General features: G+C 42.9%; 1 protein-coding gene across 1 annotated transcript in view; it reads left to right on the top strand.

Annotated features, from left to right (window-relative positions):
• Positions 1 to 22,321, top strand: part of myo6a (myosin VIa) — a 153,867-nt gene continuing 131,546 nt past the window's right edge. The window contains exon 1 of the mRNA XM_030047151.1: positions 1 to 205. The gene's annotated coding sequence lies outside the window, so the exon portion shown is untranslated. The remainder of the gene's footprint in view (positions 206 to 22,321) is intronic.

Below are 22,321 nucleotides of genomic sequence, written 5' to 3'. Positions count from 1 at the left end.
TTCCCAGGACTGCTGCGGGACTCGGAGGCTGCAGGGCGGGGAGAGTGTGGGCCAGGCTGCCGGAGCTGCGATCACCCGGACCCGGCACGGCTACTGTGGGACATTTGCACTTTCTTCTTTTGTTTTGCATCATTCCCCCCCCCCCCGAAAATAAGCAAAAACAACAACAAGTCGCGGAGTCCTACGAGTTTAACGCAAAAACGAGGTAGGTTCCACCGGCTGCTGTTTGAACGCACAGGGAGGATTTTATCCACATAGGAAGGTGATGTTAGCTGACGGGCTACAAAATAACAGTGTGTCAAAACAGTGTAGCTTCTCCTGCTGGAAAACCGTCAACAAATCGCTCCGCGGTGGCCGAGGATCCTCCACCCGCTGGGGAACTCAACGCAGCTTCTTTGCAGCCGACACCGGCACCCGCTTTTCAATCATTTCTGCACTCAGCGATGGGGAATTCGATTATTTTGACAACAGCATCGGTGCTGGGATTTATGTAGCCTCGCTGAGCTGCGTCTCCCCGTGCAGAGAGACCGTCACACCAGACTCCATTTAAAATCCCTACCAGTTTAACCTTCCTCGGCTTATTCGCGAAGGCACATCCCCCCCAAAATATGCTTCATCACGTCTTATGAATCCTTGAAAGTCACTCTTCAATTCGGCTTCTGTATTATCCTTCAAACTTCTCACAAAATAATACAATTTTAACTTTTAGAGTTGAATTGCCGCTGCCTCTCATGGATCTATTTTCGTGGGAGAAGATAGCGAGAACCAGCGGCATATCCATCCAGAAAAGTTGTGGTTTTATTGAAATCCGATGCCGCTTAGTAGATTATATGAAAGCCGAATTAAAGAGCAGTGTCTACCGATTCAGAAAATATGCTGGGTCATATTTTATGGCGTGTGTGCCTTGCTGATAAGCGGGGCGACTTTAAATTGTCGGCTTTTTTCCTACTGAGTTCGGTGTGAGGTCTTGCCCAGACGAGCTAGAGCAGCAAGTATCCGGACGAGGGATTTAGCAACACAAACCTCATTATATTAGAGGGAGTTGAGACAGACGGACAGACCTTGGCGGCTGCATAGAGAATTCACTGGTGCGTATATTGCATGCAAGGCTGCGTTGAATAGCAGCGCCAATACGCCGGAATTCACAATATAGCATGACTGCGGCCTGCAGACTCACTGCTGCTGTGCCTGGGAGGAATCAATGGACATGCCTTGCATAAAACAACAAAAGGTTATTGCTTTGGCCACTGCAACAGGGCCCGGCAATGACAGGAGATAATGTGCCATCGGGAGGCTGTATGCACTGAATAAGCTCACAGACCGCTGTCATTTGAATGCTGTTGCATGATTATATAAGAGCTCTGAATGCTTGCTGTGCTAGAAGAGGAAGGACTGGGCTTGTTGTCTGGCTAAAGCTGCCCTAAAATGACTATTCCATTCCTAGAGGGACTCAGTGTTGTCTGTGTGATAGCTTAAGTATTGAGTTTCCAGTGGCCTTGTATTGCTTAATACCTCCTGTGGTTTCACTGTAATGTTCCAGAGGGATTTCAAAGTGTTTTTGTGGTGCTCACTAGTGAGCTTATAATGACTTGATTGTGCATAATGGTATTTTTATCTCCTGTGGTATCACTTTCATATTCCTGTGATGTCCCCGTAAGAACATATTTTGTGCTTGTGTTACTCCACTGTGAGTTTCTAATATCTGATTTTAATTCGCAATATATTTTTTAGTGTCCAGTAATGCTACTGTATTATTCTCATGGGGATAGGAATATTTGCTCTAGTTCTAATATTGCTCTTAGTTCTTTTTTGTGAAGGTGGAAACCGGCTCTCTGTGTCCGTCTCTGAAAGGACTTGAACCTTTGCTCCTCCCTGTCCATACCTGTGTTTTATCAGTAAGCTGACATATACTTAGTTCCATTATGTCATGCAGAAAATGATTCCCGTCCAACTGAGCCGCTCTTCCGGAGTCGTCATCCTGCTGGCAGTAAAAGATCAGGGATCGAAGTCCCCTCAGGAAATTATCTTCAACAGTAGTAACACTTTACTATTATTGGGGAAGTTGCATGATTTTATTTCCCTGGGACGGTGTTATTGCCTCCGGAGTTGGAAAGCGGATAGTGCAGCCTCACGACCTGCGGCTGCATGTAGGAATTCAAGTAACTGGTGTTTGGTTAAATGTAATTAAGCATCAGAAGCCTGTAGGAGCTCGGCTTTTGGTCCGACAAATGTGGCCCCTTGCCGTAACTTTTCCCTGAGGATAATGGGTCATGTGTTGGATCTTATTCAAGCAGTTCATATCCCTTTATCTATTTACAGTACAAATATCCCCATATACACGAGTAAATTGAATATTTTGAAGATTAGTATGGGTATACATGCTTCTGTGTACTGGATAATAAGATTTTTAAAGTTAATATGGGCACGTTGGCTTGTATAGAGCACTGTCACCAAAAGGCCCAGAGGTGGGATTTTATTTCCTGTATAAAACAGAAGAAATTGAGGTGCGAGGCTCAAATTATTACTTGCATTATCGCTTACATGGGAAGGTGAATGACATGGCACTTTGGCTTTCCAGTTCCTTTTAGTAAAGTATAAACTGACAAACAATTTACATGGAGAGGAAGAGCCACAGGTTAACTGCACTATTCCCACCGGTTAAGGAAGCACTGGAATATTATGTATTTCCAACATGGAAAGCCAGGCTGTTTGATAAATTCTCTACAGCTGTAAGGAAAGATAGGGATTTTTTTTTTTTCAAGATGGGTTTACATATGAGTTCACAAATAGGTCACAAAATGGCATTTTCCAGCTTATGTCACACACATGTCAAAGTCGAGCCCCGCCGGCCAGATCAGGTCCGTGGCTCAGTTTTCATCTTCTATTAATATTGGCCTGGTTCCATAGATTTCCATAGATTTCTCCGCAGCAGAATTATCAGTTATCTGGTTATTTTTGAGTCCTTGTGATGAAATATTTGTAGTTGCCGAGGGTTCAGCGTCGGCTTGCAGATACATTAAATTATGGCAGAACAAAGGAGGGATGCACTGGGCTCTCTCCATGTCATTTTCCACCCTAATCAGGTTGGTTTTAGATATCCTTGTTTTGCTCTAGAGAGACATTTTTGGGGAGGGACGCTTCATGTAAAGTTCATACTTGTGCATGAGGCATTATTTTTACACGGCATAATTTGATCAAAATTCAGTAAATAGGGATTGACCCTCAGATTTGTTGTGATATTTTTAATACGGGCCCTTTCGTGGCTGAGGTTGACACCCCTGCTGTAGAATTTGGTTTTCAGCCCCATGGATATCAGCATTAACAAACCACAAAGGAAGAAAATGCTCAGGTCTCCACTGATCTCTAATTTAGGTGTGGAAAGTCATGGACTGTTACCTCAGGAACCATCGAATAGGCCCCTCTTTACTGCTACCACTGTTAATTATAAAAAACAGGATGGCTTTATTGATCCTCTTAGCGGACCTGCATGATTGATTTTTTAGGAGCTAATTAACTTTACTGAGCGTTTTAAATCAGCAGGGTGGCTTTCTTCTTTGTGTCTAAAGTTTCAAAGTGAAATAAGACTTCTTTTTTTTTTATTCTCATGAAGTCTGGAAAATTCCTCGATGGTGAGGTGAGAGGTAAGCGGACGGTCTCGCTGACCTCCAGGCCCGTCCCGTCACCTCTTCACCCTGCAGCCGGGACGTGGCCGCGGCTGAAAGTGGCTCCTCCGTCATCACCGGCGATGATGGGACGGCAGGGCGCAGACGTATCTTGTTTCTGGGCGGAGGGGGTGGGGGTGATTCTGATGGTGGCGCAGGTTTGGGACCTCGCTCGCTCCCCCATCAGCCTTTTGTAATTAGTGCAACGTGAGCTGCATTAGTGCTGCCACACTGAGCAGGCCGCCGTCTCTGTTGGCCGCGTTGCAGAGTGTCACCTTACTCAGCGTCTGCGAGCCCGGCCACCTCGCACCGGGCGCTCGCTCCCTGCTCTTTGGTCTCCATGCGGTGCTGCGATCACAACAGCTGGCTTTCCATCTAACATGTTTCGCATATTTTAAAGCAGAGCTCAAAAGTTTTGGGCAGAATACCCTTTTTTCGGACTTATTCATACTGAGACAAGACGTTCGATACCATTTTCACCTCTTTACATCAAGTGCTTTGGTTCTTACGGGTGGCAATTCATGTTAGCTTAGCATAAAGACTTGAAATCTATGGGAGTCGTTAGCCTAGCCTCATCAAAGTGAAAAAAATAAACCTTACAGCAACTCCAAATTATTGTATTGGAAGGATAAATGTGTTCAGTGGTTATAGTTCCACCATGTAACTTTGCCTGAAACTGCTGTTTGTTTGTTTGTTTTTTTAAATCCGAGATGTTTATTTCAAATCCACATGATACACTGTATAAATCAGACAGCTTCAGAGCTGCTGTAAAGTTTTTTTTTTCACTTTGGCAGAGCCAGGCTAATGACTCCCATTGACTTCAAGTCTTTATGCTAAGCTAACACGAACTGCTACCCATAGGAACTGAACCACTGGACGCAGAGAGGTGAAAAACGTATTGAGCGGTCAGCGGTCCATATTTCATGGGAATCAAGTGTTTCCATCTCCCATTTAGCACATTAACTATTTTTCAAAAATGGCAAAAAAAACCCCACCTTAAGTGAGTTTAAAAACCTTTTTCTGAAATTGAGTTTCACAAAAAAAGTTTATGAATTTTGCCACTTCCATCAACCTTTCTCATGCCATACTTCAAAATGCGAATAAAAATATGTTGATGGAAACACAGATCCTGACAGTTTGGGGTTGTTGTTGTCCGTCTAAACTGTAGTGAAAAAAGTTTCCATGTTGCAGTTTTGGATTTGGTTCGTTTTAATTCACTCTGCCCAGTTACAAGCCAACAGTTTTAGTTACCTGTCGTCGTGCTAGGTGAGAGATTTTGGCGTTTGGGGAAGTCGAAGCAAATCTGATTCCGGTCCGTGTAACTTCAGCCCACGCGGTGTTCCCGTCCGCTCATCAAGGAGCCGTGAAATGCGCTCATCGGCTCGTGTGCTTGAGGAGACGTTTCACCTCACCTCGCGTCATCTTAAGTCAAACTTCACCGTTTTGTGACGCCAAGCTTTGCGAGCATGAGTAGCTGCTGCCTATCCGATATCAACATCTGCCTCTTAATACCCATAAAGCCTCGAATTTAGGGGTCGTTTCCTCTCGGCGGTTCCGATTACGTTCTCACTCGCGAGGAACTGTTCTCCTCCTGTTCTCCTGGCAGAGGACCGAGAGACGGATTATCGAGGCCCACCCAAGTTCGATTGGCATCGTTCTCACCTTTCCAGATGAACCGCATTAAAGGAATAAATGCAACAGAGTCAGAATGAGCTCATCTCGACTCTCAGTGTCCGTTAAGATCAAAGTCTAAGACGCAAAGTAAAGTCTTGCTTTGAAAGGATCACCTCTGCTTTAATGTATTTTTATCCGTGTTTTTGCCATAAAAGACCACATTTTTATGGATCTTAAACAAGAGCAAGACGACATGGACAGAATCACGATATTTTTGATTGAATTCCTCAACGTCAGTATTGCGCCGATACTGTAAGGATGGCTATTGGTGCTTTCACAAACAATTAACACAGATTTTCAACAAACAATCGTTAGTAATGATACGACAATCTGTTAAGTTCAGAAAACTCAAATGATATTACGCTATCCAAAATCCCAGATGATATCTAGTCTCACATCACAGTATCGACCTGATATCGATATATCTTGCATCCCTACAACAAACTACAATCCTGTGCGATTATGGACACAATCGTCTATCGCGATATGTGTATTTTGGCATCTTGATAATGATATATATCACAATATAGTATGTTTTCTGCAAATTTGATTTTAAAAAAAATGTCTTTAGAAAATAACCACACACGCCATGACTCCTTTTTGATAATTCTTTGACCTAAATACAAAATACTAGGCACTTTCTTCTTTTCTCGTTTTATTTGGAAGTGACATTGACACAGAACTGAGGCTTGCTTTTGCTTTCAACACTCCCAGCCGTCCATGTGGCTCGTCCCTTTTCTCTCTCCCTGTCCTGCCTTTCGTGGTTTTTTCTGTAAGTTTTTTTTTTAGGTTCCTGATTGTGTCCTGGTCAGGCAGAGTCCTGTCTGTTGCAGGGAGTTTGGTTAATGGTGCATTCAAAGACGACTTGGAGCTCCGACTCAGTGACGTAACTTTAAAATACTACCATGAACAGCGATAGAAAAGACAGCAAATTCTCTATCAACATTTTTCTCTCGTCTTGTGATACATATCACATCATATCGCACAGACCTGCCACCAGCCACTTTCATTTTGAGCATAAAGCTGACTGTCTTACCCCAAGTGGCTTGCTGTGCCCTTAGTGAGCAGGTAGGGGATCGTTTTCTCACTCAAAGGCACGTAAACGGGTGTGAGCGTGATCTTGCTGTCATGACTCAGCTCTTGCTGCGAGGCCAGGCCTGGACGGCCAAACGCTGGCAAATTTGGACCGTGTCCGAGGGGTTTGTCTGCCCCGTCAGCCTCCCTGGCAAGCCACCAGCTGCCGGCTCGAGTCCCTGTTCTCCAGTAGATCATCTTTCGCCGGAGTGAAAGTGGAGAGCGAATATTGGAGTTTGTCAGCCACAACAGAAAACAGCCATTAGTCAATTTTCAAGGAAGTGAATGTATTTTTTTTGCATTTTACATTTTAGACGTTCACTCAGTGACCTGAATGAGCGCAACAGTAAAATAAACTTCACTTCCAAGATGACAAAAAAATACCTGTGACCAACAGTAAGGCGTACAAGGGTTAAAGCCACTGTCTTCATGAACTGGAGGCAAAATTATTGAGTTAATGTGCAGATATTTCTGTGTTCTTATCTGTCCTTTTATAGCGAAGGAAAAGCAGAATACGTTTGACTTAATAGTGAAAGTAAAATGCATTTGCTAGTAAATGTGCTAGTAAATTCCATAAGTAAAAGTACTTTATATCCTTGTATTTGAGTGCTGTAAAGTTATTAGGCTCTGTAAGTGGAAGCGCTGTTTATTTATAGCCGCAGAGGTTATTGTTAGATTGTCAGCCGTAATGATTAGTCCCTTTGTTTTAACAGTAATCCTTTATTTCCTGCATCCGCTTCTCTCTGGCTCAGCAGCGGGTGCAAGGCTTCGCCAGCGCATAACTCTTGCCGTTTGGTGATTTAGCCCTGGTTACCGTCATGTAAACATGCAAATGGACCCAACCCATCATTATGGTGGCAGGGGCTGTAACCGTGGCAACGCAGAGTGCAGCCATTCGCCTCCTGATCCCAGCAGGATCACGTGTTGGTGACCTTTGAAACCCAAGGCCTCGTGCTATGGGGTTAGACTCACTCACTGTACAATACAAGGCCTGTACTGTTGCCGCGCCGGAGGATCGGCAGCAAACACTGTCACCGAGCATGTCAAAGCTGCTTTGGTCGGTTGTTTTGGGTGTTGAAGGCCGGGTAATATTTTAAGGAAAAGGTCTGGGTGGCCGTGGCACGATAGCTGCTCCTCCAGTGGAGTCGGTTCTTGTGTTTTTGTGGAGTCTGAATATAGGTTAGATGGAAAAAAAAAAAAGAAAAAAAAAAGCTATAGTGACAGTCTCTCCTGCTTACTTTGTGATGCTTTGCTTCAAGCTACAAGTCAAGAGAGATTAATGCTGTTGACTCAACCATGAAGAAGTTCTATATTTGTATAAAACTCAAAACAAGAGTGCGCCCTTTTTTTTTTCCTATTTTTTTTTTTTTTTCCTGCTGGTTCCCCTGCAGTGGCGTTGCCTTGGTTTGGCTCAGCCGGTTGCTCATTAGGTAGCTTTGCTCCGAGGAAACTTTGACCCTTGTTAATCCTGCACTCTTTAGCACTTCTCTCATGTTTTCAAGTGACACAGGAATAGCTGGTACAGCGATTGCCGGCGTTTTACAGCCCTGACCTTTGCACTTCTTACTATTGCTTTTTTTTTTTTTTTTTTCTGGATTAAAAAGGTCAGCTAAATGCCCTAAAAAAAATGCAGGTATTATACAGAAATACGAGCGTGTCCTGCAGCAGGTTGGGGTTGAGTCTCTAAATAAAGATGAGCACACCCTGTGGCACACACTGACGCAGGCGGTGCGGCTGAAAAGGTTGTGTGCATGTAAATTTGAAGTAATATGAAAAAAAAAAAAAAAAAAACAGACTCTACAAGTGTGACCCTTTCGCTCTTTGTGGCTGTGAACAGCTGATTGCATTTGTAAAGGTACAGCTTGTAAACAGAGTTGAACATGGTTAATGTCTTTGCTGTTTGTGACTGGGGACACGCCGTTTTGCTTGCGACACATGATGGATTTCGTCTTTAGATAATAGTTTTTTCTGGTTTTATCGTTAAAAACATCAAATTGGCACACTTAGACAGGATGACTAGTCGAAGCTTGCATTAACAGTGGCTGTTTTCTAATTGAGATCTGACAGAGGAGACTAAAAGCCCCCATGAAATGACCTCACATGACTTCTGCTTCCTGTCGTATCTTTAATAGTGACATCATCCTGCACTCATGGAGATAAATTAAACTTTCAACCAATAAAACCTTCACAAATCTTTAAACATCCTCTGTCATCCTCATCCTTTCTCTCCCAAACTGCGATCCTCTTGGGTCGGGGTTAGGGTTTGGTCTAATTTGGTCCATTTTTTTTTATAGGAAATACATCAAATCAAGAAAGTAAAGTAAATTTGGAAACAACATTGACCTTGTCAGACTTTTTACTTTACAGCTGCCCTTTGTCTGCACCTCAGCCGTCTTTTTCAGGCATCTGTCTTTTTCTAATCTGGCTGCGGTCTGCCCTCATGTCCCCAGGCCTTCACTAAATAATCTCTGATTTGATGTTTGAGAATGATGTATATAACAACCTGACCCGTAGGAATATCGGGCCCTGGGAACAAAGATATGCTCCTGTCCATGCATTTTGTGCTCATGCAGTTCTCCAGTGGACCCTGATTACAGCAGCAGACATGACCGCCGCATGCAGACACGCTCAGTGTGCGTTTCCCAAGATGCCTCAGGCTAAATAAGTCGAGCCGGCCCACTTCCTTTGATCCTCATTGTCCTCTGATGTCTTGTCTCAGTGTCCCTGTCAAACTGACGCCAGGGACGCTTCCTCTCTTTTCATTTCGGGAGTCTGCACAGTGTCTCTGTTTTTGTCGGCCCTGTGCGAGGAAGTGGCCGCACAGAAGACGTGAAACCAAGAATCTGCAAGAGCAAGATAGTCTTGAGGAGGTTTTTTTTTTTTTTTTTTTCATCATAGCCGGGATGGGAAGCTGCTAATGTTTTCTTTTGTGCCGGGTCAAAAGATGTCCAAATGTTTTTTTTTGGTGCAGAAAGGAAACTCTGGTTGGTTGGGTATCCGCTAAAATGGTTCATGTGGCACAACAAGCTCACAGTACAGTTGGATTCAGCCGGCGAGACGGAAAAGGTTTATTTAATCAGACAAACAGATAAAAAGTTCCCCACATTTGGGCTGGTGGCGGCTGTTTCTACCACAGGTGTGGGGCTCAGTTTGTTCATGCACAAGATTTTAAATGCAAGCATTGTTTGTTTACTGTTGTTTACTGTTGCTTTATGCCACTGAAAGATCCCCAAGTACACGAAAAAAAAAACGCTGGTGCACTTAATTTCTGACAAAACTCTCAGAATGTGCACTGCTTTTTCAGGAATACCCCCTTTACACTGTTACTGTCCACACCTGGGAACTTCATATCTGCTGCTGACCACTGAAGATTTCCACTGTAGTAATGGTTTATTAAGCTTTGCTCATTTGTTCAGGGGCACTTGGGTGAGTTTAAAAGGCAGTGGTTTTCAAAGTTGGGCCTGGGGACCCTCAGAGATCCTTGAGGGGCTTTCAGGGGGTCTTAAGCAAAATCAGGAATAGTTGAACTTCACTGTAGTTTTTTATTTATTTAACCTTTATTTAACCAGGAATATCCCATTGAGATTAAAAACCTCTTTTTCAAGGGAGTCCTGGCCAAGAGGCAGTTTAAATCACTAGGGATTATTTACACAAAAGATGCATGGCTGATCATTTTAACACGTTGAATCCGTTTGTCGGTGTTCAGTTATGAAATTTAAACAATTTAATAGTTAACTCACACTAAAATGTTTTTATATAACAGGGTCCCTTGGGCAAAATCCCCTCAACAAAGTCAACCTGGAGGACCAGAGCATGAACAAATTTGAAAACACCTGCTTTAGATATTTTGAACTGTTATCATTCATTTGCACCGGGGCATTCACTGCTGCTTCTGCTCCACTGCAGTGAAGGGGGATTCAGGGCCTTGCTGAGGGGCACTGTGGAAAAGTTGGACATTTAAAGGATCGGACAGCGTTTCCCACTGACGTTCCTCATGTAGACTCGACCAGCTATCTCCAGGATTCAAAGTGGCGGCCTTCTGCTGATAAGCTCGGTTCTCTGACCTCCGGGCCGAAATGCCGCTCGTGTGTTAAAAGGGGCTGCCGGAGGAACAGTCGGGGAGCGAGTTGTGAAAACAGCAGGGACTGAACATGAATCCTCTCTGTGGTGCAAAATGTATCTCGGTATCCCAGAGAGGGCCCTCCGCGCCGTCCTTTAATAGGTTTCAGGAAGTCGTTTTGACACACTTTGGGAGGCCTCTTTGTGTAATGTACAACTTTTAAGCTGCTTATGAGTACATTTTATTGGTATTAGACTTCGACTCGAGGAGGATGACTCTTGTCAATGTTTAAGCGGTGTCGCCGGGGTTTGCACAAGCTCAGCACACGGGTTTGGAAATTCCAAGGCTTTGCTGAAATCATCAAAATGAAGCTCCGGAAGATTGATAGAAGTGTGTGTGTGTGTGTGTGTGTGCTCTTACATTTGAATCCTCAATACCAATTTGAATCACATCCATTATGATTCAAATCTGTGGGTGCGAGGGAGGGATTTACAGTGTGTGTATATTTGAGTCATCTTTGATATCTGACGTGTATGTGTGTGTGTGTGTGCGTGCGTGTGTGTGCTGGGAGGGACGAATTCCTGTCCATTTCAGAAGAAAGGAATCACCTGCTAATCTGCTGATCCTCTAACACACCCTGTTTCTGCGAGGCTTTGCGATGGGTGTGGTCAATGAACTCTGGATAGTTTGCATGGCAGCATAATGACAACAGAGGTTATTGTTGAAAACCACTAAGACTTAACAAATCCCTATAACTTTCTCATCCAGCAGCTGGTAGATCCACAATTTCCACGGCCGCTTTGATCAGTTTGATCGCAGCCAAATTGCATGTTTTGTATTTTTTTTTTTTTTTTTGTATTTTTTTTTTTTTTACAGGAAAGAGACCATTATAACCACTATGTTGCCATTAGGGAAGACAAATGTGCAGCCAGAAACAAAAAGTACCAGCATCAGACTTTTGGCTCGTGTTAATGCCTACCTTGCTTCTCACTGGCTCAGCTTCTTAAACCCATTTCCCAATGAGCTGTCCCGTGAGAATCACTCAGGCACTGACTTCACAAATGAGATCGCTCGGCATCAGAACCTCTGCAGGATCCGGCTCCACGCTGAGCTCGACATCAGCCACAATTATCAGATTAAAAATAATAATAATTCTAAAAAAAAAAAATAATAATAATAATCATAACTCCCCTTCCCACGCATGCCGCTTACTTTAAAATCCTGAAATCAAAAAAGCAATTTGACAAAGAGGGATTGCAGATGTTGGATTCCAGGAAAGTGGCAGACATTACGCATTTCGTGGCCTGGAGCCAAGATACCTGTCAAAACAGGTTTCCTGTAGGCGAGGGTGTAATGATTAAGGCGCTCGGGAGAAAATTGAGTCATTAAACGGTAAGAAGTTACCGCACACTGGGTCTCTGCCTGCTTTGCTGTGTTTCAGAGATGCATTTTGGCAATAGGCACAACTGGAAAGAGGAAGCTTTTTAAAAGAGAGCAGAATATATGAGTGTTAATTTGTATGGAAAGGCTTCCTGCAGGTCATGGAATACCTGAAAAGTTCCCGGGACAAGTCATTAAATATTATAGAACAGTGTCAGCTTATATATTTTTTTCTCATTCACCAAACTATTTTTCATGGTGTTAAGGTTATGTTCACGTAATAAATCAGAATAACAAACTTAAATGATACCCCTGAATCTGATGTGTGCTTAAAATTTTGGTCAAAGGAAAAAAAAAAAAAACACATTTATGGTTATTTTAGTCCTAAAAGTCACGTAGTTTTACATTTGACATCATTTTGGAACCCTGTATGAAGACAACCAGCCATCATTTATATAAAGCGCAAGTGCCTTTGAGTGAGTCATATCTCACTTCATATCTCATTTCGAAATTAGCAAATAAATTATGAAAATCACCCAGCATGTGGCCGGTAGCTGTTGGTAATTACCCGCCCCCTGCAGCGGTCAGATAGAATGTGTGTGAATGCAATAAAGCAGCATTACTCAGAGAAATCAGAGAAAGCAAACTGTGTGTGGCGACGAGTTTATTGCCTCCATGTAAAAAAAAAAAAAAAAAATGCATTTGCTTTAAAAGAGGCTTTTAAACTCTGTATTGAGGTTATGGGGGCCGAGGCGGGCCAACTGTAGCTCTCCGCGCCGCTGCTCTGGTAATGTCAATACTGCCTCGGGGGCCATTGTCTCTAAACACATCGCCGGGTCTCTGTTCACCACGTGACTTGACTTAACCGTCGTGACAGTAAGCTCTCAGTGAGCGGTCGACACAGACCTAACAATCCTGCGTTTGTCTGCGCCGGGGCAGATGAGTGGGCCCGACGCGCATAACTCCCCGACCGATTCAAACGCAGCTCTCAGCCCCACTTCCTCTGCTTCTATATTCTGTGGCCCGTCTCTCAGCCGTCACAATATAACAGCTGCTGTCAACTTGGGGCGTCCGCAGCGAACAGTTTGTTTTCATTACGGCCCTTTTTAAAGGCTGTTCTCAGTCACATCCTCCACTTAACGAGCGCTGCTTTTCCACCATCTCACAAAACGCCTGCTGGTGGTATTCGTTGCAGTCTTGGGCCCATTTTATTGCCTGCTGGTGTGTTTTGCTTATTCCAGTGGATAACTGATCAAATATAGACAACTTTCACGTAATGTTGAGGTATTTCCATTAGCTGCTGTGTAGTTTGATAGCAGACGATGTTGAAGATCAGGTTTTGGTGCCAGTTCCTCCAAGGGCTTCTTTCAAAATTCACCATTTTGTACCAACAGAGTACTTAAGAAGGCGATCCAGGCACTCCAAATATCAGGATATGTGACAACAAGGAAGGGAATATTAACAAGCCTTTATTGTTGTGGCTAAATCTGTGGTTCCCAGCCCAGTCCTCTGCCATGCAGGTTTTTGTTCCAGCTCTACTCTTTCACACCTGATCCATTTTAAGGGCTACATACTGATTGGTTGGCATGCGTCAAGGTGCATGGGCCTTCAATGGGTCAGGTGTTCAAGAGTAGAGCTGGAACAAAAACCTGCAGGACAGGGGGGCTTGAGGGCTGGTTTGGTAACCACTGGGCTAAATTATTTAAAAAGCCAACATGTGTCGACCAATGTAGGTCTTCGTCAGGGCTTTAGAAAACCAACCACCATTTTGCACCAGCGTTGCACAACTTTAGAGATACCAATTCGTCTACTCATAGTAGCCGTTATTGACTATAATGCAGTGTAGCCACAAGACATAAACATGAAATTTCAGGATGAACCTAAAATGCATTATAACCTTTACAGGTGAACTTAATGTGACCTTCTGTAAACTTTTGAATGCACATGTCCAACTGTTCAATGTTTCAGTACTTTTTGCACAAGTTGCTGTTCTCTAACAAGGAGTTCAACGGCAAAATTCACATCCGGTGTTTGATGCTCCAGCTCATCGAGGTCGTATCATTAGGGAATGGCTGCTGGAGACTGGGGTACCTCAAATGGAGTGGCCTGCACTTTCTCAGACCTGAATCCCATAGAAAACCTATGGGATCAGCTGAGTCGCCGTGTAGAGGCTCGGAGCTCTGTACCCCAGAACCTCAATGTCCTGAGGGCCGCCCTTCAAGAAGAGTGGGATGCCATGCCTCAGCAGACAATAAGTCGACTTGTGAACAGCATGAGACGTCGTTGTCCAGCTGTAATTGATGCTCAAGGGCACATGACAAGTTATTGACACTGACATTTTTTGTTGTGGTATATCCACCACTGTTGTTGGCTTTTGTTTCAAGAAATTGTTTGAGATGAGGAAATCACCAGTGCATGCTTCTACTTAAATGCCCTACTTTCATGATATAATATCACTGTAGCATGAACTTTTTACATTTTCCATAAATTTCACCCAAAAGCCAAATATCCCTAACTTTTTGTGAGTAGTGTACTTTACCTCTATAGTTTTCCGAGCGAATCACCTTGGTACCTCTCTTGGTAAATATGACATGCATCCCAGTGCCATTGGCTTCCTCTTGTGGCAAAACATCGCAAAACACTGAGTACTTCTGGTTGGATGACTACCGACTGTATTTTGGCAAGTTACATTACGGTACGACTAAGAAAAATAAAAAAAATCAAACAAATGAGGCAGTAAAGGGACATGCGTCCGGGCTCATCTAACATAACTCAATCCCCCTTTGAAGAATTTGAAGCATAACAGAATTCTGGTTAAGTGAGTGTTGGGTTATATCGTTACCTGGGCATTACGTGAGTCAATATGGTATAAAGGAAGCTTCCATGCAAATGAGACAGAATTACTGACTTTGAGCAAGGGCTGTGAGAAATATAGGAACTCTGGAAGAGATAGATGAGGCAGGTTTAGGAAAAGTTGGTTCATTTTATCATGAATGACGATATCTAACTGCCATAAAAGATCTGAGAGTGGGTATTTCCTTGAAGTTTCTATATGCTGCAGCTGCCATTCTCAGCCGTACAGTGCGGTGTTTGTTTGCGCCGCAGCTCGATCAAATGCTGATGTGGGTCACATCTTCAGCTTTTGAAGAACTGGCATGTTTTTAAGATGCAGTTCCCCTGGTCTCTACCCTGCATTCCCCCATCGCAAACCATGCGCTGAAGCAGCTGTTGATGTCCAAATTGAACATGTTGCTTTCATTAGCGCTCACTCACACGTCACTGTCGTCCTTTGGTGTCCCCCCCCAAGCTCTTCACATCTTTTGCCTTGCGGTTTCTTGCCTGACTGCAGATCTGAGTAGGGCGGTTTAGGGTTTGGAAAGACCATCTTTGAGCTGGAAGAACGTCAGCTTTAACCTCCATTTTGGCAAATATCCACCCTGCTGAAGTGTCCTTGAGTAAGCCACTGAATGTCGAGAACCAGCTCATGAACATCATGAGGAGCGATTCCAGAAACATGATTCCCAGTTGGGATGAAAACATGCTTCTTTGCTCAAGCCAAACTTGTAAAAATTCACTTTATTCCACTTAAATTGAGCTATGAATTTGCACGGCTGCCTGGCAGAAATGCTGCTCTGGCCATTTTGACCTCAGAGAGAAAATCCTACATTAAAGTAAATCCCACCGGAGGGGATTTCCCAGCCCATCACGTCAAAAATAGGACAGGTGCGTGTCAAAGCAATGCCACAGAAAGTGTCAGCATCAAAGCATTTTGACTGACACAGTGATGCACTTTCTAAAATGGAAAAGATTGGATTTACTACGAGACGCAGTGATGCGACGTGTGCTGTTTGAACAAGACTGTTAGGAGTGGCTTGTTCCAGCTCTTCACTGTTTCCTCCTTTAAAAGTAACCCACAAAACTGTGGAAACAGTGACCGCACAGTGAATTAATATTGCAGCCCATTTTGCTTATTGCTTCATGAGTCGTTCAGTTTATATGGCCAGGCTGAGGACTGATGCCATACAAATTTGCGTGCCACCAAATAACTGCACTGAGACCAAGGAAAATGATCAGATTCCTCCAACATGCAGATGTTGAACACAGCCTTGTTTCACTAAACCAAACACATCCGAACCTGCCGCAAAGTGAACTTTTCCTCTTTGGTTCAGACCAAAGTAAATGAACAACCTCTGTTTGGGATCGCCTCCTAAAATAACCTGCTTCAAAGTGTTTGCAAGTCATGTCTGACTCTGGTCTAACGACGAGGGAGAGAAGCCGGCATGTCGGCGTTTCAAGAGATTCAGCGAGGCAGCCGAGAGGATGAATTAAACATTTGTTCATATCGTGGGAAAATTGACATGAACCGATGCTACTCATGCTGACGTTCATGCTCACATTCGCATTTCTTCGGGTTCGCTGCATTAACACAGCTGCAGCGCAGACCGGAAAGTTGAGTCTTGACAGCCTATGATTTTGCCTCTATAGAGCAGACATACTGTTGGAGTAATTGCCCTCTGTCTGTCACACACCCTTCTCTTTCTGCTCTGCATCAGAGCCGCTGGAGCCAATTTAAGAAATTGTCTCTTGAATAGTCTACAGTGCATCCAATCTGCTGTTCGGTCTAACAACCAAAACGTCAGACAGCCAGTTGCTAGTACATTTGTCACAGTGGAAAACAAAACATTGCTCCGAATTCAGCAGATATTTCCTCTTTGAGGTGAGGTCATATCTCTGTCTCATCCTTTTCTGCTCTCCAGTATCAAACTCAGGTTCAGCATGTCAGAGCAAACAGTAGGAAGCTATTTTTAGATCAATTTTTTTGAATATGTAAACTCTGAGAATCTGCAGTCTGCCAACCAAATACCGCAGCTCTTTGTTAGGAGTCAGAGTGTCGTAAAAAGGCCAGGTGTGTTCTGCTCCTCTTTCTTTATAATAATAATGAAAAAAAGCCTTTTATTCCATGCCAAGGGCTCACATGGTTCCCACGCCTGAGGATGAGTGTGAAATGAGTGTTATATAAAAATATATAGTAGTAGCTATATCACAATAAGGTATTTGCTACTATCTGGTGAGCGTGCATCAGCTTTGAAATCAAATTCCATAATTAAATTGCGAAAATGATCTTTAAAATTGAGCAGTGTGAATGCCACTGTAATAGACCTCACTGTGTCGTTGTGTATTGGGCTCCATTGTTATGTCCATCTATTGATTAACATCTGAATGAAGTCATGGGTTTAGTGGTGCACAGTTAAATCTGCCTGCATGCCAAGGGTGCTTTCACACCAAGTGGGACATTTGAACTCTGAAGCTTTTTTTATTTTGTTGTTGTTTGTTTGTTTGGCCAGGTGAGGAGAGTGCTTTTTGAACTTGCATGTCACCAGATCATCACATCTCGATGCCTGAAAATGCAAATGAGGCTGTTTTAGCTACCAATGTTACACAGCCAATCACCAGCATTATTAGATGTTGGTACAAGCATGCTGCATGCTCATTGGCTCCATGATGCTGGTGGGATTTACTCCTTAGGTTTTGAAATTTTTGTACCATGACATTTTTCAATACTTTATAGTATTGAAGCAATTCGGTTGGTGCCATAAAAGCCATACACAGAGTAAGGGTGTACTGTGGGAAAGTAGCGTGACTGTTTCTGTTTATGAGCAGTTTATCGAGGTAATGGCGATGGTGTTGAAATAATAACAAATGAGAGAAACAGAATCAGAAATACTTTATTGATCCCTGTGGGGAAATTGGGAGATAGATGGTGGCTGCTCTGTGTGTGTGTGTGTGTGCTTTAAGAAGAGGTTAAATAGCCAATTCTATGCTTAAAGTTGACATACGCTCAACAGGAAAATGTGTCTTGCTCCAGGCGCTGCAGAAATGTGGTTAAAGCTCGACACACCCAGGGAAACACCTGACAATGTGCCGCATCCAAAACACAAAGTGTGCTGGTTGAAGGAGATGAGCAGCTGCCGCAGCCGAAACCACTGAAAGCAATTGATAATAGGGCACAGCCACATTCAAAAGCACGTCCCAGGGCCTCAGGGCTGCAGCTAACAATGCATTTTATTGCTGATTAATGTGCTGATCGTTTGGTCTGTCAAATGTCAAAAACATCACAATGTTTTAAAATTACTTATTTATTCTGATCAGCAGCCAAAAACAGCCCGTGTTTTCATTTTATACTGAAAAGAAATCATTTGAGAAGCTGTAACTCGCAAGACAGCGTCTGGTATTTGTGCTTCATTTTCAGGTTATATCAAAATTATAATTGATTTATTTTCTGTAGATCAACTAATCGACTAATGAACTAATCTTATCAGTGCCGATGCGGATCTAGGTACAAGTTCACGTTTATTTATAGCCCTTAATCACTGTTTCGGTCTCGAAAGGCTTTACAGGCTCGTAGTTGATAGAGAACAATTTGATTAAAGCTCATCGAGGTCCTCTCTCCCAAAGCAGTGAAAGCGAAAGGAGACTGGACCTGAGGGCAGATCGCACACAGAAGCCTGTATTCAGCTGATTCTTCATGGGTTTGTTTTGGCGTGGATGCCAAAGGGAAGGGAAGAAAAGAAAAGGAATTTAGAGATTGGAAGGCCATCATGTGTAGCTAAAGTTACACGGACTGGAAGGGTGCTGGTTTAAATCCCTGGACGCTTTGAGAAAGTCTGAGCGGGAGAGGTGAATAAGTCATGACCCCGTCCTGCCAAAGCAGCTCCAGCTCGAGCACTGCGGAGGCACTGATGATCACCCGGCGAGTTCATTGAACGGTGGGAAATCACTCCCTGTGACTGTGCTCCCCCAGGCTGGTATTGGCAGCACCCTCCACTGCATCAATAAGGTGACAAAAAAAATAAATAAACAGTCTCCCTTTTTATTGCTTGGCTCACTCCTGATATTGTGTTGGCTCACTGTTCCACCACCAGAATATCTTACAGCCACTTTTGGGGGGAAATCTCCATTAGCATAATGCTTGCGTGCCCGCTGAACCAGTAATGCATTCTAGCTCAAATGATGACTGTTGCATCAGGAAACATGAAATCGCAAGCAGATATTCACCGCGCGGTTCAGTTTGCATTCTTAATTTTCCACCTCGCTGAGGATGCTAATGGAAGTCATATTCCTGAGGATGCTGACAGCTCGATGCATTTTTAGCCATGAGGCTTTGCACGCAGGCTTTTTAATATATAGGGCAATGGCTACAAATGGATCATGCGGTAGTTTTGTAGACATTTGGTTTAAGGCTTTGGTGGGGAAAAAAAAAAAAAAAAGCATTACTGTGATCATCAGACTGATACAGGGTCAGCTGTCCCATTAACCTGTGTCAGAAATTATTGGGTGAGATGGCGTGGGCTAAATTTAGATGCATGGAGTGTGAGCAGTGTAGGTCAGTGTGGGTCTGATCAGCGCCGAGAGCGGATATAGACGGATGGTGGCTCGGGGATGGCACAATGTAATGATTAGTGCGCCTCCCAAAGGAGTCCTGCGTCCAGAAATGCATCCTGTTTTCAAAGATGGAAGTTGGAAATTCCCAGTCAGGACTCTTGGACTCCCACCGAATAAATCCCCCCAAAATATATACAACCAAACAAACAAAGAAAATAAAAGTAGAAACACTTACGATTGGCTAGGCATGAAATCAGGATTGTGCAGAAATAAGACCATCAGTCAAAAAATATTCATTTGCAAGAGATTTGACATGTTTTACAGTGCACACAGTGGCTATTACAGGCTCAAATTGGTATGTAATGTAATGTAAATTATATGAGTTATCACTATTTTTTAGGTAACCCTTAGTGATTCTGACTCAGACCTGTGTAGCAGCAACTCTCGGTTCTGGTTTGGACTCCTTGTGCTGTGATCTTTCCGTAGAGAGGATCTCTGAGGGGTCTACTTTATCTTTATTTTTTTATTTTTTTAACTATTTTATTCTATCTATTTTTTAGTTGCACAGTGCTGGAGTTGTTGCAGTTACATTTCACTGCTGCTGTACCTGTACATTCATGCATGTGACGAATAAATCTTGAACTTGAACTTGTCCCTTTCATTTTGGGGCATTTCCTGTGAGGTGATTATTATTATTCTTGCAAGTCCAGTTTAACTAAAATGAAATAATTTACATGAAGGCTGCCTGATCTAACCACTGTTCCAAAACTCCATGCCACCCCTTTGCCAACCCATGTAAAAAAATTTCTCAGTCCACCACTGCATTCCTCATACAGCAGCTGATGTTATATATCAGTTTTTGACATTGTTGGCAACTATGAGTGCAGCTCTGCATTTACAGTTTGTGCACGTTTAACCATTTACCACACATGTTTTTGTTAATGTCAAACGATATGGAAATACAAATCCGCATGATCCACTGTGTACATAAGACAGCTTTGGAGCCGCTGCAATGTTTATTTTTTCACTTTGACAGAGCCGGGCTAACGACTCCCATAGACTTCAAGTCTTTATGCTAAGCTAACACGAAATGCTGCCCACAGGCACTGAACCACTGGACGTACAGAGGTCGAAACAGACTTAAAAAGGGTATTAAATCAGCAGACAGTGTTAAAGTCGCTTCCGTATGTTAAACGCTTTGAGATCATATTTTAGTTATACTCTGGTTTTGGGAGTGCATGTGCTGATAGGGAGGTGAAAAGTGGAAGAACATGTACAGGCAAATGTTCTGCTAAACTTGATATCGCTTTAATATCATGCCACGCTGAAAATTAGACTGCAATAAATTTTGGGGATAAATTACTTAGAGCGATGTCTGGCTGTGAAATCCAACTTGAAGGGGCTGTTTCATCACTTTTTTTCCCAGCAGGAAGTCAGAATTTCTCCGTTTATGAGCGGGCTCCTATAAATCAGCATGTACCGGGTGACGATCACGTGATGACCCTGATCACACACCCACTCCCAGCCACCTACCTTTAATCTGCCATCCAAGGCAGGTTATTTTTGTAGGTCTTGCTCAACCTAGTTTAATAACACAGGAGATTACATCAGCCGCTGTGTGCTGGTAGAGGATGTTCAGGATAACAGCAGACAGTGATGGAGTGTGGGCTGTGGTTAGAGTGGGAGCGGGTCAGGTCTTGCCTTCTGCTTTAATAACTCCTGCAACCCTAACCACTGTACGTATCAAACTTAGCTGATTTTTTTTTTCTCTTTTCTCTCTTTTTTTTTTATTGGCTGAACTTTATTTCCCTCTTGACCTAACGGCGCTCCAGAAATGCTGATAAGCCATTATTTTAGATTTCAGATCTGTGTATAAATTATACATGTGCAGTGTATTTGGCCCAAGAACATCGCAGTACTGCAACACTGCCTACGTGTTTTTTAGCAATGAATATTAGCAGTGGGAGTGTTGATGCTTGGCTGTGCTGCACTGGACCACATCGAATTACACAGAGCCACTGAGCCGAATGTCTTTTGTATTAAATGACAGTATTAAGTGCAGTTTGCTTCTTTTACGTTTAGCCTAATTTCACTTTAAAATTGAGAGAAAAAAAAAGAAGAAGAAATCTATTGCACATTACTGAAGCATTGCCTTTGGATGTTTTTTTTAGTGGTTCTAGTAGATGAGGAGGTTGTTGCCAATCCTGTTTTAAGTTTAAAATACTCTTATTATTTAATATATGCCGTGTTTTAGGGGGTAGAAATGATGGTGTCATTACAAGCTGAAATGACTTCATTGCAGTGTTAATAGCCACCATAACGTCTCTCACTGGGTGATTTCTCGCAAGCTGCCTGTGTTATCAGTGGGTGTGTTATCAGGAAGTGAGGTGGACTGGATCTTGACCTCATATCTTAATGTGATTTTTTTTTTTTTTTTTTTTTTTTTCTGACCAATCAGTATTCAAATGATCCCGCGGCGGCATTGTTGTGCCTTAGGCTTGGCCTGTTGCAAAGGAACTTCCTTGTACTCGGTCATATATTTGTCAGGACAGTTTCCTTTTCACTGAGGCCAGAAATCAGGCTCATGCTTATGCAAGAATTGGGTCCAACTGTATTTGTGAAATGCTTGGTTTGTTTTAGCCTGAGGAGCTGCCAGAGAGGATCAGTTTTACGGCTGAAGTTGAAGGTGTCTCTGTAAGACAGCGCAAGCAAGAGCCACAAAGTTTAGCCAGTTCCTGCAAAGTTTCTGCAAAGTGTTTTATTCTGCTTTTCTGTGTCCTGTTCGGTTAACCCCACCCTTTTATTCATGCAAGCAAGTTAAAACAAACTCTCAGTTCACTCTCTCGCTACTTGTTGAGACATTTCTACAACCCCTGTGCTTACGAAACACCTTTAAAACCTGCTGGATGAGCTCAGAAATTTCTTTCTTTTTTTTTTTTAATTCATTTTTATTGAAATTTCCACAGGCACAGTACATATAGTACATTATACAAAAAGTAAAATCTAACCAAAAATAATAATAATAATGATAATAATAATAATAATAATAACAATAATAAATTACACACAAAAATATATAAGGAAAAAA

This window comes from Myripristis murdjan, chromosome 24, assembly GCF_902150065.1.
Source record: "Myripristis murdjan chromosome 24, fMyrMur1.1, whole genome shotgun sequence".
NCBI lineage: Eukaryota > Metazoa > Chordata > Actinopteri > Holocentriformes > Holocentridae > Myripristis > Myripristis murdjan.
This window is presented reverse-complemented; position numbering and strand designations above follow the sequence as displayed.